Raw genomic sequence first — 16,193 nt, forward strand, 5'->3', positions numbered from 1 at the left:
CCAAAGGGAGAGAACTGAGTGGGTCTGCTATTATAGTGTCTCCAGAGGGATAGTCACTGAGTGTTCTGTTACTGCAGTATCTCCCCTATGAGAGTCACTGAGTGGAACTGTTTTATAGAAACTCCACAGGGAGAGTCACTGAGTGGGTCTTTTATTGTCGTATCTCCACTGGGAGAGTCACTGAGTGCGTCTATTTTATGGAATCTCCACAGGGAGAGTCATTGGGTGGTGCTGTTATTATAGTATCTCAACAAGGAGAGTCACTGAGTGGGTCCTTTCTTCTAGTATCTCCACAGGGAGAGTCACTGAGCGGATCCGTTATTCTAGTATCTCCACAGGTAGAGTCACTGAGTGGGTCTGTTTTACAGAATCTCCACAGGGAGAGTGACTGAGTGTGTCTGTTATTGCAGTATCTCCACAGGGAGAGTCACTGAGTGGGTCTGTTATTTTAGTATCTCCACAGCTCGAGTCACTCAGTGGGTCTGTTCTTATAGTATCTCCACAGGGAGAGTCACTGAGTGGTTCTGTTTTTTAGTATCTCCACAAGGTGAGTCACTGAATGGGTCTGTTACTATAGTATCACCACAGGGAGAGTCACGGAGTGGGACTGTTTTATTGAATCTCCACAGGGAGAGTCACTTATTGGGTCTGTTATTGCAGTATCTCCACATGGAGACTCACTGAATTGGTCTGTTTTTATAATATCTCCACAGCTCGAGTCACTCAGTGGGTCTGTTATTATAGTATCTCCACATGGAGAGTCACTCAGTGGTTCTGTTTTTTAGTATCTCCACAGGGTGAGTCACTGAATGGGTCTGTTACTATAGTATCACCACAGGGAGAGTCACGGAGTGGGACTGTTTTATTGAATCTCCACAGGGAGAGTCACTTATTGGGTCTGTTATTGCAGTATCTCCACATGGAGACTCACTGAATTGGTCTGTTTTTATAATATCTCCAGAGTGAGAGTCACTGAGAGGGTCTGTTATTACGGAATCTCTGCTGGGAGATTCATTGAGTGGGTCTGTTACTTCCATATCACCATAGGGAGAGTCACTGAGTGGACCTGTTTTACGGAATCTCCACAGGGAGAGTCACTGAGTGGGTCTGTTACTATATTATCTCCAAAGGGAGTGCCACTCAGTGGGTATGTTGTTATAGTATCTCCACAGGGAGAGCCACTGAGTGGATCTGTTATTATAGTATCTCCACAGGGAGAGTTATTGAGTAGGTCTGTTACAATAGTATCTCCAGAGGGAGATTACCTGAGTGGGTCTGATATTATAGTATCTCCACAGGGAGAGTCACAGATAGGGTCCGTTATTCTAGTATCTCCAAAGGGAGAGAACTGAGTGGGTCTGCTATTATAGTGTCTCCAGAGGGATAGTCACTGAGTGTTCTGTTACTGCAGTATCTCCCCTATGAGAGTCACTGAGTGGAACTGTTTTATAGAAACTCCACAGGGAGAGTCACTGAGTGGGTCTTTTATTGTCGTATCTCCACTGGGAGAGTCACTGAGTGCGTCTATTTTATGGAATCTCCACAGGGAGAGTCATTGGGTGGTGCTGTTATTATAGTATCTCAACAAGGAGAGTCACTGAGTGGGTCCTTTATTCTAGTATCTCCACAGGGAGAATCACTGAGTGTGTCTGTTATTATAGTATCTCCACAGGGAGAGTCACTGAGCGGATCCGTTATTCTAGTATCTCCACAGGTAGAGTCACTGAGTGGGTCTGTTTTACAGAATCTCCACAGGGAGAGTGACTGAGTGTGTCTGTTATTGCAGTATCTCCACAGGGAGAGTCACTGAGTGGGTCTGTTATTTTAGTATCTCCACAGCTCGAGTCACTCAGTGGGTCTGTTATTATAGTATCTCCACAGGGAGAGTCACTGAGTGGTTCTGTTTTTTAGTATCTCCACAGGGTGAGTCACTGAATGGGTCTGTTACTATAGTATCACCACAGGGAGAGTCACGGAGTGGGACTGTTTTATTGAATCTCCACAGGGAGAGTCACTTATTGGGTCTGTTATTGCAGTATCTCCACATGGAGACTCACTGAATTGGTCTGTTTTTATAATATCTCCAGAGTGAGAGTCACTGAGAGGGTCTGTTATTACGGAATCTCTGCTGGGAGATTCATTGAGTGGGTCTGTTACTTCCATATCACCATAGGGAGAGTCACTGAGTGGACCTGTTTTACGGAATCTCCACAGGGAGAGTCACTGAGTTGGTCTGTTACTATATTATCTCCAAAGGGAGTGCCACTCAGTGGGTATGTTGTTTTAGTATCTCCACAGGGAGAGCCACTGAGTGGATCTGTTATTATAGTATCTCCACAGGGAGAGTTATTGAGTAGGTCTGTTACAATAGTATCTCCAGAGGGAGATTACCTGAGTGGGTCTGATATTATAGTATCTCCACAGGGAGAGTCACAGATAGGGTCCGTTATTCTAGTATCTCCAAAGGGAGAGAACTGAGTGGGTCTGCTATTATAGTGTCTCCAGAGGGACAGTCACTGAGTGTTCTGTTACTTCAGTATCTCCCCTATGAGAGTCACTGAGTGGAACTGTTTTATAGAAACTCCACAGGGAGAGTCACTGAGTGGGTCTTTTATTGTCGTATCTCCACTGGGAGAGTCACTGAGTGCGTCTATTTTATGGAATCTCCACAGGGAGAGTCATTGGGTGGTGCTGTTATTATAGTATCTCAACAAGGAGAGTCACTGAGTGGGTCCTTTATTCTAGTATCTCCACAGGGAGAATCACTGAGTGTGTCTGTTATTATAGTATCTCCACAGGGAGAGTCACTGAGCGGATCCGTTATTCTAGTATCTCCACAGGTAGAGTCACTGAGTGGGTCTGTTTTACAGAATCTCCACAGGGAGAGTGACTGAGTGTGTCTGTTATTGCAGTATCTCCACAGGGAGAGTCACTGAGTGGGTCTGTTATTTTAGTATCTCCACAGCTCGAGTCACTCAGTGGGTCTGTTCTTATAGTATCTCCACAGGGAGAGTCACTGAGTGGTTCTGTTTTTTAGTATCTCCACAAGGTGAGTCACTGAATGGGTCTGTTACTATAGTATCACCACAGGGAGAGTCACGGAGTGGGACTGTTTTATTGAATCTCCACAGGGAGAGTCACTTATTGGGTCTGTTATTGCAGTATCTCCACATGGAGACTCACTGAATTGGTCTGTTTTTATAATATCTCCAGAGTGAGAGTCACTGAGAGGGTCTGTTATTACGGAATCTCTGCTGGGAGATTCATTGAGTGGGTCTGTTACTTCCATATCACCATAGGGAGAGTCACTGAGTGGACCTGTTTTACGGAATCTCCACAGGGAGAGTCACTGAGTGGGTCTGTTACTATATTATCTCCAAAGGGAGTGCCACTCAGTGGGTATGTTGTTATAGTATCTCCACAGGGAGAGCCACTGAGTGGATCTGTTATTACAGTATCTCCACAGGGAGAGTTATTGAGTAGGTCTGTTACAATAGTATCTCCAGAGGGAGATTACCTGAGTGGGTCTGTTATTATAGTATCTCCAGAGTGAGAGTCACTGAGTGGATCTGTTATTACAGAATCTCTGCATTGGAGAGTCATTGAGTGGGTCTGTTACTTCCATATCACCACAGGGAGACTCACTGTGTGGATCGGTTTTACAGAATCTCCACAGGGAGAATCACTGAGTGTGTCTGTTATTATAGTATCTCCACAGGCAGAGTCACTGAGTGGGTCTGCTATTATAGTATCTCCACAGGCAGAGTCACTGAGTGGGTCTGTTTTATAGAATCTCCACATGGAGAGTCACTCAGTGGGTCTGTTATTCTAGTATCCCCAGTGGGAGAGTGACTGAGTGGGTCTGTTATTTTAGTATCTCCGCAGGGAGAGTGACTGAGTGGGTCTGTTATTACAGTATCTCCACAGCGAGAGTCACTCAGTGGGTCTGTTATTATCGTATCTCCACAGGGAGAGTCACCGAGTGTGTTTGCTTCATGGTATCTCCACAGGGTGAGTCACTGAATGGGTCTGTTATTATAGTATCTCCAAAGTGAGTGCCACTCAGTGGGTATGTTATTATAGTATCTCCAAAGGGAGAGTCACTGAGTGGGTCTGTTATTGTTGGATCTCCACAGGGTGTGCCACTGAGTGTGTCTGTTAATATAGAATCTCCACCGGTAGAGTCACTGAGTGGGTCTGCAATTATAGTATCTCTGCAGGGAGAGTCACTGAGTGGGTCTGTTATTATAGTATCTGCACAGGGAGAGTCACTGAGTGTGTCTGTTATGATTGCATCTCCACAGGGAGTGCCACTGAGTGGGTCTGTTAATATAGTATCTCCACCGGTCGAGTCAGTGAGTGGGTCTGCTATTATAGTATCTCGACAGGGAGAGTCACTGAGTGGGTCTGCTATTATAGTATCTCTACAGGGAGTGTCACTGAGTGGCTCTGTTGTTATAGTATATCCACAGGGAGAGTCACTGAGTGTGTCTGTTTTATAGAATCTCCACAGGGAGTGCCACTTAGTGGGTCTGTTAATATAGTATCGCCACCGGTCGAGTATCTCAGTGGGTCTGCTATTATGGTATCACCACAGGGAGAGTCACTGAGTAGGTCTGCTGGATTGTATCTCCACAGGGAGAGTCACTGAATGGGTCTGTTATTATTGTATCTCCTAAGGGAGAGTCACTGAGTGGGTCTGTTATTACAGTATCACCACAGGGAATGTCACTGAGTGGGTCTGTTATTACTGAATCTCTGCTGGGAGAGTCATTGAGTAGGTCTGTTATTATAGTATCTCCACAGGGAGAGTTGTTGAGTAGGTCTGTTATTATAGTATCTCCAAAGGGAGAGTCAATGAGTGGGTCTGTTAATATAGTATATCCAACGGGAGAGTCACTGAGTGGGTCTGTCAGTTTAGTATCACAGCAGGGGGAGTCACTGAGTGGGTCTGTTTTATGGAATCTCCACAGGAAGAGTCACAGATAGGGTCCGTTATTATAGTATCTCCAAAGGGAGGGAACTGAGTGGGTCTGTTATTATAGTGTCTCCAGAGGGATAGTCACTGAGTGTTCTGTTACTGCAGTATCTCCCCGATGAGAGTCACTGAGTGGAACTGTTTTATAGAAACTCCACAGGGAGAGTCACTGAGTGGGTCTGTTATTATCGTATCTCCACAGGGAGAGTCACTGAGTGCGTCTATTTTATGGAATCTCCACAGGGAGAGTCATTGGGTGGTTCTGTTATTATAGTATCTCAACAAGGAGACTCACTGAGTGGATCCTTTATTCTAGTATCTCCACTGGGAGAATCACTGAGTGTGTCTGTTATTATTGTATCTCCACAGGGAGAGTCACTGAGTGGGTCCGTTATTCTAGTAGCTTCACAGGTAGAGTCACTGAGTGGGTCTGTTTTACAGAATCTCCACAGGGAGAGTGACTCAGTGGGTCTGTTATTTTAGTACCTCCACAGCTCGAGTCACTCAGTAGGTCTGTTATTTTAGTATCTCCACAGGGAGAGTCACTGAGTGGTTCTGTTTTTTAGTATCTCCGCAGGGTGAGTCACTGAATGGGTCTGTTACTATAGTATCACCACAGGGAGAGTCACGGAGTGGGACTGTTTTATTGAATCTCCACAGGGAGAGTCACTTATTGGGTCTGTTATTGCAGTATCTCAACATGGAGACTCACTGAATTGGTCTGTTTTTATAATATTTCCAGAGTGAGAGTCACTGAGAGGGTCTGTTATTACGGAATCTCTGCTGGGAGATTCATTGAGTGGGTCTGTTACTTCCATATCACCATAGGGAGAGTCACTGAGTGGACCTGTTTTACGGAATCTCCACAGGGAGAGTCACTGAGTGGGTCTGTTACTATATTATCTCCAAAGGGAGTGCCACTCAGTGGGTATGTTATTATAGTATCTCCACAGGGAGAGCCACTGAGTGGATCTGTTATTCTAGTATCTCCACAGGGAGAGTTATTGAGTAGGTCTGTTACTATAGTATCTCCAGAGGGAGAGTACCTGAATGGGTCTGATATTATAGTATCTCCACAGGGAGAGTCACTGAGTGTGTCAGTTATTATAGTATCTCCACAGCGAGAGTCACTGAGTGGGTCTGTTATTAAAGTATCACCACAGGGAGAGTCACTGAGTGGGTCTGCTTGATAGTATCTCCACAGGGAGAGTCACTGAATGGGTCTGTTATTATTGTATCTCCTGAGGGAGAGTCACTGAGGGGGTCTGTTATTACAGTATCACCACAGGGAATGTCACTGAGTGGGACTGTTTTAGAGAACCTCCACATGAGAGTCACTTATTGGGTCAGTTATTATAGTATCTCCACATGGAGAGTCACCGAATGGGTCTGTTATTATAGTATCTCCACCGGTAGAGTCAGTGAGTGGGTCTGCTATTATAGTATCTCTACAGGGAGAGCCACTGAGTGGGTCTGCTATTATAGTATCTCTGCAGGGAGAGTCACTGAGTGGGTCTGTTGTGAGAGTATATCCACAGGGAGAGTCACTGAGTGTGTCTGTTTTATAGAATCTCCACAGGGAGAGTCACGGAGTGGCTGTGTTATTATTGTATCTCCACAGGGAGAGTCACTGCATGTGTCTGTTATTATAATATCTCCACAGCGAGAGGCACTGAGTGGGTCTCCTTGATCGTATCTCCACAGGGAGAGTCACTGAATGGGTCTGTTATTATTGTATCTCCTGAGGGAGAGTCACTGAGTAGTCTGTTATTACATTATCACCGCAGGGAAAGTCACTGAGTGGGACTGTTTTATAGAATCTCCACATGAGAGTCACTTATTTGGTCTGTTATTATAGTATCTCCAGAGTGAGTGTCACTGAGTGGGTCTGTTATTACGGTATCTCTGCTGGGAGATTCATTGAGTGGGACTGTTACTTCCATATCACCATAGGGAGAGTCACTGAGTGGATCTGTTTTACGGAATCTCCACAGGGAGAGTCACTGAGTGGGTATGTTATATTAGTATCTCCACAGGGAGAGCCACTGAGTGGATCTGTTATTATAGTATCTCCACAGGGAGAGTTATTGTGTAGGTCTGTTACTATAGTACCTCCACCGGGACAGTCACTGAGTGGGTCTGTTATTATAGTATCTCCAAAGGGAGAATCACTGAGTGTGTCTGTTATTATAGCATCTCCACAGGGAGTGCCACTGAGTGGGTCTGTTAATATAGTATCTCCACCGGTAGAGACACTGAGTGGGTCTGCTATAATAGTATCTCCACATGGAGACTCACTGAGTGGGTCTGATATTACTGAATCTCTGCTGGGAGATTCATTGCGTGGGTCTGTTACTTACATATCCCCACAGGGAGAGTCACTGAGTGGATCTGTTTTACGGAGTCTCCACAGGGAGAGTCACTGAGTGGGTCTGTTATTATAGTATCTCCACAGGGAGTGTCACTGAGTGGGTATGCTATTATAGTATCTCCACAGGCAGAGTTACTGTGTGAGTCGGCTATTATCGTATCTCCACAGGGAGAGTCACTGAGTGGGTCTGTTATTATAGTATCTCCACAGCGAGAGGCACTGAGTGGGTCTCCTTGATAGTATCTCCACAGGGAGAGTCACTGAATGGGTATGTTATTATTGTATCTCCTGAGGGAGAGTCACTGAGTGGGTCTGTTATTATAGTATCTCCGATATCCGAGTCATTGAGTGGGTCTGTTACTTTCGTAGCAACACAGGGAGACTCACTGAGTGGGTCCCTTATTACAGTATCTCGACAGGGAGAGTCCCTGTTTGGTCTGTTATGATAACATTTCCACATGGGGAGAGACTGCGTGGGCCGGTTATTAGAGTATCTTCGCTGGAATAGTCTCTGAGTGGATCCGTTACAATGTAATCTCCAGAGGAAGAGAAACTAAGCGGGTCTGTTATCATAGTATCTGGTCAGGGAGAGTCACCTAGTGGGTCTGTTGTTATAGAATCTCCACAGGGAGAGTCACTGAGTCGGTCTGTTATTATCGCATTTCCGCAGGGAGAGTCACTGACTGGATCTGTCATTGTAGTATCTCCACAGGGAGAGTCACTGAGTGGGTATGTTATTATAGTATCTTCATTGGGAGAGTCACTGAATGGGTCTGTTATTACAGCAACTCCACAGGGCGAGTCACTGAGTGGGTCTGTTATGATAGAATCTCCACAGAGAGAGCCACTGAGTGGGTCTGTTATTGTAGCATATCCGCACGGAGAGACACTGAGTGGATCTGTCATTGTAGTATCTCCACAATGAGAGTCACTGAGTGGCTATGTTATAATAGTATCTCCATTGGGAGAGTCACTGAGAGGGTCTGTTATTATAGTATCTCCACAGGGAGAGTCACTGAGTTGGTCTGTTATTCTAGTATCTCCAAAGAGAGAGTCACTGAGTGGGTCTGTCCCAATCGAATCACCACAGGGAGAGTCACTGAGTGGGTCTGTTTTATAGAATCTCCACAGGAAGAGTCACAGATTGGGGCCGTTATTATTGTATCTCCACAGGGAGAGTCACTGAGTGGGTCTGCTATTATACTATCTCCAGAGGGAGAGTCACAGAGTGGTCTGTGATGACAGAATCACCCCTGTGAGAGGCACTGAGTGGTTCTGTATTATAGATTCTCCACAGGGAGTGTCACATGTTGAGTCAGTTATTATAGTACCTCCACTGGGCGAGTCACTGACTGGGCCAGATACGTCCATATCACCAGAGGGAGAGTCACTGAGTTGCTGTGTTTTATAGAGTCTCCATAGGGAGAGTCACTGAGTAGGTCTGCTATTGCAGTATCTCCGCTGGGAGAGTCACTGAGTCGGTCTGTTTTATACAATCTACACAGGGAGAGTCACTGAGTGGGTCGGTTATTGTAGTATCTCGACAGAGAGAGTCACTGAGTTGGTCTGTTATTATAGTATCTCCACAGGGAGCGTCACTGAGTAGGTCTGCTATTATAGTATCTCCACAGGGAGATTCACTGAGTGGGTCTGTTATGATAGTATCTCCACAGAGAGATTCACTGAGAGGGTCTGTTTTATAGGATCTCCACATGGGAGAGTCAATGAGTGGATCTGTTATATAGAATCTCCACTGGGGGATTCACTGAGTGGGTCTGTTTTATAGGATCTCCACAGGGAGAATCAATGGGTCGATCTGTTTTATAGAATCTCCACTGGGAGAGTCACTGAGTATGTCTCTTATTATAGTATCTCCACAGGGAGCGTCACTGAGTGGGTCTGTTATTATAGTATCTCCACAGGGACAGTCACTGAGTGGTTTCTTAATTCTAGTATCACGCAGGGAGAATCACTGAGTGGGTCTGTTATTATAGAATCTCCACAGGGAGATTCACTGAGTGGGTCCGATATTCTAGTATCTCCACAGGGAGGTCACTGAGTGTGTCTGTTATTATAGTATCTCCACAGGTAGAGTCACTGAGTGGGTCTGTTTTATAGAATCTCCACAGGGAGAGTGACTGAGTGGGTCTGTTATTACAGTATCTCCACAGCGAGAGTCACTCAGTGGGTCTGTTATTATCGTATCTCCACAGGGAGAGTCACCGAGTGTGTTTGCTTCATGGTATCTCCACAGGGTGAGTCACTGAATGGGTCTGTTATTATAGTATCTCCAAAGTGAGTGCCACTCAGTGGGTATGTTATTATAGTATCTCCAAAGGGAGAGTCACTGAGTGGGTCTGTTATTGTTGGATCTCCACAGGGTGTGCCACTGAGTGTGTCTGTTAATATAGAATCTCCACCGGTAGAGTCACTGAGTGGGTCTGCAATTATAGTATCTCTGCAGGGAGAGTCACTGAGTGGGTCTGTTATTATAGTATCTGCACAGGGAGAGTCACTGAGTGTGTCTGTTATGATTGCATCTCCACAGGGAGTGCCACTGAGTGGGTCTGTTAATATAGTATCTCCACCGGTCGAGTCAGTGAGTGGGTCTGCTATTATAGTATCTCGACAGGGAGAGTCACTGAGTGGGTCTGCTATTATAGTATCTCTACAGGGAGTGTCACTGAGTGGCTCTGTTGTTATAGTATATCCACAGGGAGAGTCACTGAGTGTGTCTGTTTTATAGAATCTCCACAGGGAGTGCCACTTAGTGGGTCTGTTAATATAGTATCGCCACCGGTCGAGTATCTCAGTGGGTCTGCTATTATGGTATCACCACAGGGAGAGTCACTGAGTAGGTCTGCTGGATTGTATCTCCACAGGGAGAGTCACTGAATGGGTCTGTTATTATTGTATCTCCTAAGGGAGAGTCACTGAGTGGGTCTGTTATTACAGTATCACCACAGGGAATGTCACTGAGTGGGTCTGTTATTGTAGTATCTGTAATGTGAGTGTAACTGAGTGGGTCTGTTATTACTGAATCTCTGCTGGGAGAGTCATTGAGTAGGTCTGTTATTATAGTATCTCCACAGGGAGAGTTGTTGAGTAGGTCTGTTATTATAGTATCTCCAAAGGGAGAGTCAATGAGTGGGTCTGTTAATATAGTATATCCAACGGGAGAGTCACTGAGTGGGTCTGTCAGTTTAGTATCACAGCAGGGGGAGTCACTGAGTGGGTCTGTTTTATGGAATCTCCACAGGAAGAGTCACAGATAGGGTCCGTTATTATAGTATCTCCAAAGGGAGGGAACTGAGTGGGTCTGTTATTATAGTGTCTCCAGAGGGATAGTCACTGAGTGTTCTGTTACTGCAGTATCTCCCCGATGAGAGTCACTGAGTGGAACTGTTTTATAGAAACTCCACAGGGAGAGTCACTGAGTGGGTCTGTTATTATCGTATCTCCACAGGGAGAGTCACTGAGTGCGTCTATTTTATGGAATCTCCACAGGGAGAGTCATTGGGTGGTTCTGTTATTATAGTATCTCAACAAGGAGACTCACTGAGTGGATCCTTTATTCTAGTATCTCCACTGGGAGAATCACTGAGTGTGTCTGTTATTATTGTATCTCCACAGGGAGAGTCACTGAGTGGGTCCGTTATTCTAGTAGCTTCACAGATAGAGTCACTGAGTGGGTCTGTTTTACAGAATCTCCACAGGGAGAGTGACTCAGTGGGTCTGTTATTTTAGTACCTCCACAGCTCGAGTCACTCAGTAGGTCTGTTATTTTAGTATCTCCACAGGGAGAGTCACTGAGTGGTTCTATTTTTTAGTATCTCCGCAGGGTGAGTCACTGAATGGGTCTGTTACTATAGTATCACCACAGGGAGAGTCACGGAGTGGGACTGTTTTATTGAATCTCCACAGGGAGAGTCACTTATTGGGTCTGTTATTGCAGTATCTCAACATGGAGACTCACTGAATTGGTCTGTTTTTATAATATTTCCAGAGTGAGAGTCACTGAGAGGGTCTGTTATTACGGAATCTCTGCTGGGAGATTCATTGAGTGGGTCTGTTACTTCCATATCACCATAGGGAGAGTCACTGAGTGGACCTGTTTTACGGAATCTCCACAGGGAGAGTCACTGAGTGGGTCTGTTACTATATTATCTCCAAAGGGAGTGCCACTCAGTGGGTATGTTATTATAGTATCTCCACAGGGAGAGCCACTGAGTGGATCTGTTATTCTAGTATCTCCACAGGGAGAGTTATTGAGTAGGTCTGTTACTATAGTATCTCCAGAGGGAGAGTACCTGAATGGGTCTGATATTATAGTATCTCCACAGGGAGAGTCACTGAGTGTGTCAGTTATTATAGTATCTCCACAGCGAGAGTCACTGAGTGGGTCTGTTATTAAAGTATCACCACAGGGAGAGTCACTGAGTGGGTCTGCTTGATAGTATCTCCACAGGGAGAGTCACTGAATGGGTCTGTTATTATTGTATCTCCTGAGGGAGAGTCACTGAGGGGGTCTGTTATTACAGTATCACCACAGGGAATGTCACTGAGTGGGACTGTTTTAGAGAACCTCCACATGAGAGTCACTTATTGGGTCAGTTATTATAGTATCTCCACATGGAGAGTCACCGAATGGGTCTGTTATTATAGTATCTCCACCGGTAGAGTCAGTGAGTGGGTCTGCTATTATAGTATCTCTACAGGGAGAGCCACTGAGTGGGTCTGCTATTATAGTATCTCTGCAGGGAGAGTCACTGAGTGGGTCTGTTGTGAGAGTATATCCACAGGGAGAGTCACTGAGTGTGTCTGTTTTATAGAATCTCCACAGGGAGAGTCACGGAGTGGCTGTGTTATTATTGTATCTCCACAGGGAGAGTCACTGCATGTGTCTGTTATTATAATATCTCCACAGCGAGAGGCACTGAGTGGGTCTCCTTGATCGTATCTCCACAGGGAGAGTCACTGAATGGGTCTGTTATTATTGTATCTCCACAGGGAGAGTCACTGAGTGGGTATGTTATATTAGTATCTCCACAGGGAGAGCCACTGAGTGGATCTGTTATTATAGTATCTCCACAGGGAGAGTTATTGTGTAGGTCTGTTACTATAGTACCTCCACCGGGACAGTCACTGAGTGGGTCTGTTATTATAGTATCTCCAAAGGGAGAATCACTGAGTGTGTCTGTTATTATAGCATCTCCACAGGGAGTGCCACTGAGTGGGTCTGTTAATATAGTATCTCCACCGGTAGAGACACTGAGTGGGTCTGCTATAATAGTATCTCCACATGGAGACTCACTGAGTGGGTCTGATATTACTGAATCTCTGCTGGGAGATTCATTGCGTGGGTCTGTTACTTACATATCCCCACAGGGAGAGTCACTGAGTGGATCTGTTTTACGGAGTCTCCACAGGGAGAGTCACTGAGTGGGTCTGTTATTATAGTATCTCCACAGGGAGTGTCACTGAGTGGGTATGCTATTATAGTATCTCCACAGGCAGAGTTACTGTGTGAGTCGGCTATTATCGTATCTCCACAGGGAGAGTCACTGAGTGGGTCTGTTATTATAGTATCTCCACAGCGAGAGGCACTGAGTGGGTCTCCTTGATAGTATCTCCACAGGGAGAGTCACTGAATGGGTATGTTATTATTGTATCTCCTGAGGGAGAGTCACTGAGTGGGTCTGTTATTATAGTATCTCCGATATCCGAGTCATTGAGTGGGTCTGTTACTTTCGTAGCAACACAGGGAGACTCACTGAGTGGGTCCCTTATTACAGTATCTCGACAGGGAGAGTCCCTGTTTGGTCTGTTATGATAACATTTCCACATGGGGAGAGACTGCGTGGGCCGGTTATTAGAGTATCTTCACTGGAATAGTCTCTGAGTGGATCCGTTACAATGTAATCTCCAGAGGAAGAGAAACTAAGCGGGTCTGTTATCATAGTATCTGGTCAGGGAGAGTCACCTAGTGGGTCTGTTGTTATAGAATCTCCACAGGGAGATTCACTGAGTCGGTCTGTTATTATCACATTTCCGCAGGGAGAGTCACTGACTGGATCTGTCATTGTAGTATCTCCACAGGGAGAGTCACTGAGTGGGTATGTTATTATAGTATCTTCATTGGGAGAGTCACTGAATGGGTCTGTTATTACAGCAACTCCACAGGGCGAGTCACTGAGTGGGTCTGTTATGATAGAATCTCCACAGAGAGAGCCACTGAGTGGGTCTGTTATTGTAGCATATCCGCACGGAGAGACACTGAGTGGATCTGTCATTGTAGTATCTCCACAATGAGAGTCACTGAGTGGCTATGTTATAATAGTATCTCCATTGGGAGAGTCACTGAGAGGGTCTGTTATTATAGTATCTCCACAGGGAGAGTCACTGAGTTGGTCTGTTATTCTAGTATCTCCAAAGAGAGAGTCACTGAGTGGGTCTGTCCCAATCGAATCACCACAGGGAGAGTCACTGAGTGGGTCTGTTTTATAGAATCTCCACAGGAAGAGTCACAGATTGGGGCCGTTATTATTGTATCTCCACAGGGAGAGTCACTGAGTGGGTCTGCTATTATACTATCTCCAGAGGGAGAGTCACAGAGTGGTCTGTGATGACAGAATCACCCCTGTGAGAGGCACTGAGTGGTTCTGTATTATAGATTCTCCACAGGGAGTGTCACATGTTGAGTCAGTTATTATAGTACCTCCACTGGGCGAGTCACTGACTGGGCCAGATACGTCCATATCACCAGAGGGAGAGTCACTGAGTTGCTGTGTTTTATAGAGTCTCCATAGGGAGAGTCACTGAGTAGGTCTGCTATTGCAGTATCTCCGCTGGGAGAGTCACTGAGTCGGTCTGTTTTATACAATCTACACAGGGAGAGTCACTGAGTGGGTCGGTTATTGTAGTATCTCGACAGAGAGAGTCACTGAGTTGGTCTGTTATTATAGTATCTCCACAGGGAGCGTCACTGAGTAGGTCTGCTATTATAGTATCTCCACAGGGAGATTCACTGAGTGGGTCTGTTATGATAGTATCTCCACAGAGAGATTCACTGAGAGGGTCTGTTTTATAGGATCTCCACATGGGAGAGTCAATGAGTGGATCTGTTATATAGAATCTCCACTGGGGGATTCACTGAGTGGGTCTGTTTTATAGGATCTCCACAGGGAGAATCAATGGGTCGATCTGTTTTATAGAATCTCCACTGGGAGAGTCACTGAGTATGTCTCTTATTATAGTATCTCCACAGGGAGCGTCACTGAGTGGGTCTGTTATTATAGTATCTCCACAGGGACAGTCACTGAGTGGGTCTGTTTATAAAATCTCCACAGGGAGAGTCACTGATTGGGTCTGTTACTTTCACAACACTATCGGGAGTGTCACTGAGAGGGTCTGTTATCGAATCTCCACAGGGTGAGTCACTTAGTGGGTCCGCTATTATAGTATCTCCAGAGGGAGAGTCACTGATTGGGTCTGTTATTACAGAACCTCCCCTGGGAGAGTCACTGTGTGGGTCAGTTATTATAGAATCTCCAATATGCGAGTCATTGAGTGGGTCTGTTACTTTCGTAGCAACACAGGGAGATACACTGAGTGGGTCCCGTATTACAGTATCTCCACAGGGAGAGTCACTGAGTGGGTATGTTATTATAGTATCTCCATTGGGAGAGTCACTGAGTGGGTCTGATATTATAGCAATTCCACAGGGCAAGTCACTGAGTGGATCTGTTATTATAGAATCTCCACAGAGAGAGTCACTGAGTGGGTCTGTTACCTCTGTTTCACCACAGGGAGAGTCACTGAGTGGGTTTGTTATTATTGTGTCTCCACAGGGCGAGTCACTGTGTGGGTCTGATATTATAGTATCTCCACAGGGAGAGTCACTGAGTGGGTCTGTTATTATCGTATCTCCGCAGGTAGAGTCACTGAGTGGCTCTGCTATGATAGACATCTCCACAGGACGTGTCACTGAGTAGGTCTGTTATTCTCGTATCTCCACGGAGGAGAGTCAATGAGAGGGTCTGTTTTATAGAATCTCCACAGGGAGAGTCACTGAGTGGGTCTGTTATTGTCGAATCACTTCAGGGAGAGTCACTGAGTGGGTCGGTTATCATAGTATCTCCACCGGTAGAGTCACTGAGTGGGTCTGTTATTATAGTATCTCCACAGAGAGAGTCACTGAGTGGGTCCCTTATTACAGTATCTCGACAGGGAGAGTCCATGTTTGGTCTGTAATGATCACATTTCCACATGGGGAGAGACTACGTGGGCCGGTTATTAGAGTATCTTCACTGGGTTAGTCTCTGAGTGGATCTGTTACTATGCAATCTCCAGAGGAAGAGAAACTGAGTGGGTCTGTTATCATAGTATCTGGTCAGGGAGAGTCAACGAGTGGGTCTGTTATTATAGAATCTCCACAGGGAGAGTCACTGAGTGGGTCAGTTATTATAGCATTTCCGCAGGGAGAGTCACTGACTGGACCTGTTACTTCCATATCACCAGAGGGAGAGTCACTGAATTGCTCTGTTTTATAGAGTCTCCATAGGGAGAGTCACTGAGTAGGTCTGCTGTTATAATACCTGCACAGTGAGAGTCACCGAGTAGGTCTGCTATTATAGTATCTAAAAAGGGAGAGTCACTGAGTGGGTCTGTTTTATACAATCTCCACAGGCAGAGTCACTGAGTGGGTCTGTTACTATAGTATCTCCACCTGAGAGTCACTGAGTGGGTCATTTATTATAGTATCTCCAAAGGGAGCGTCACTGAGTAGGTCTGCTATTATAGTATCTCCACAGGCAGAGTCACTGAGTGGGTCTGTTATCATAG

This window comes from Heterodontus francisci, unplaced genomic scaffold (genome assembly GCF_036365525.1).
Source record: "Heterodontus francisci isolate sHetFra1 unplaced genomic scaffold, sHetFra1.hap1 HAP1_SCAFFOLD_49_2, whole genome shotgun sequence".
In the NCBI taxonomy this organism is placed as follows: domain Eukaryota; kingdom Metazoa; phylum Chordata; class Chondrichthyes; order Heterodontiformes; family Heterodontidae; genus Heterodontus; species Heterodontus francisci.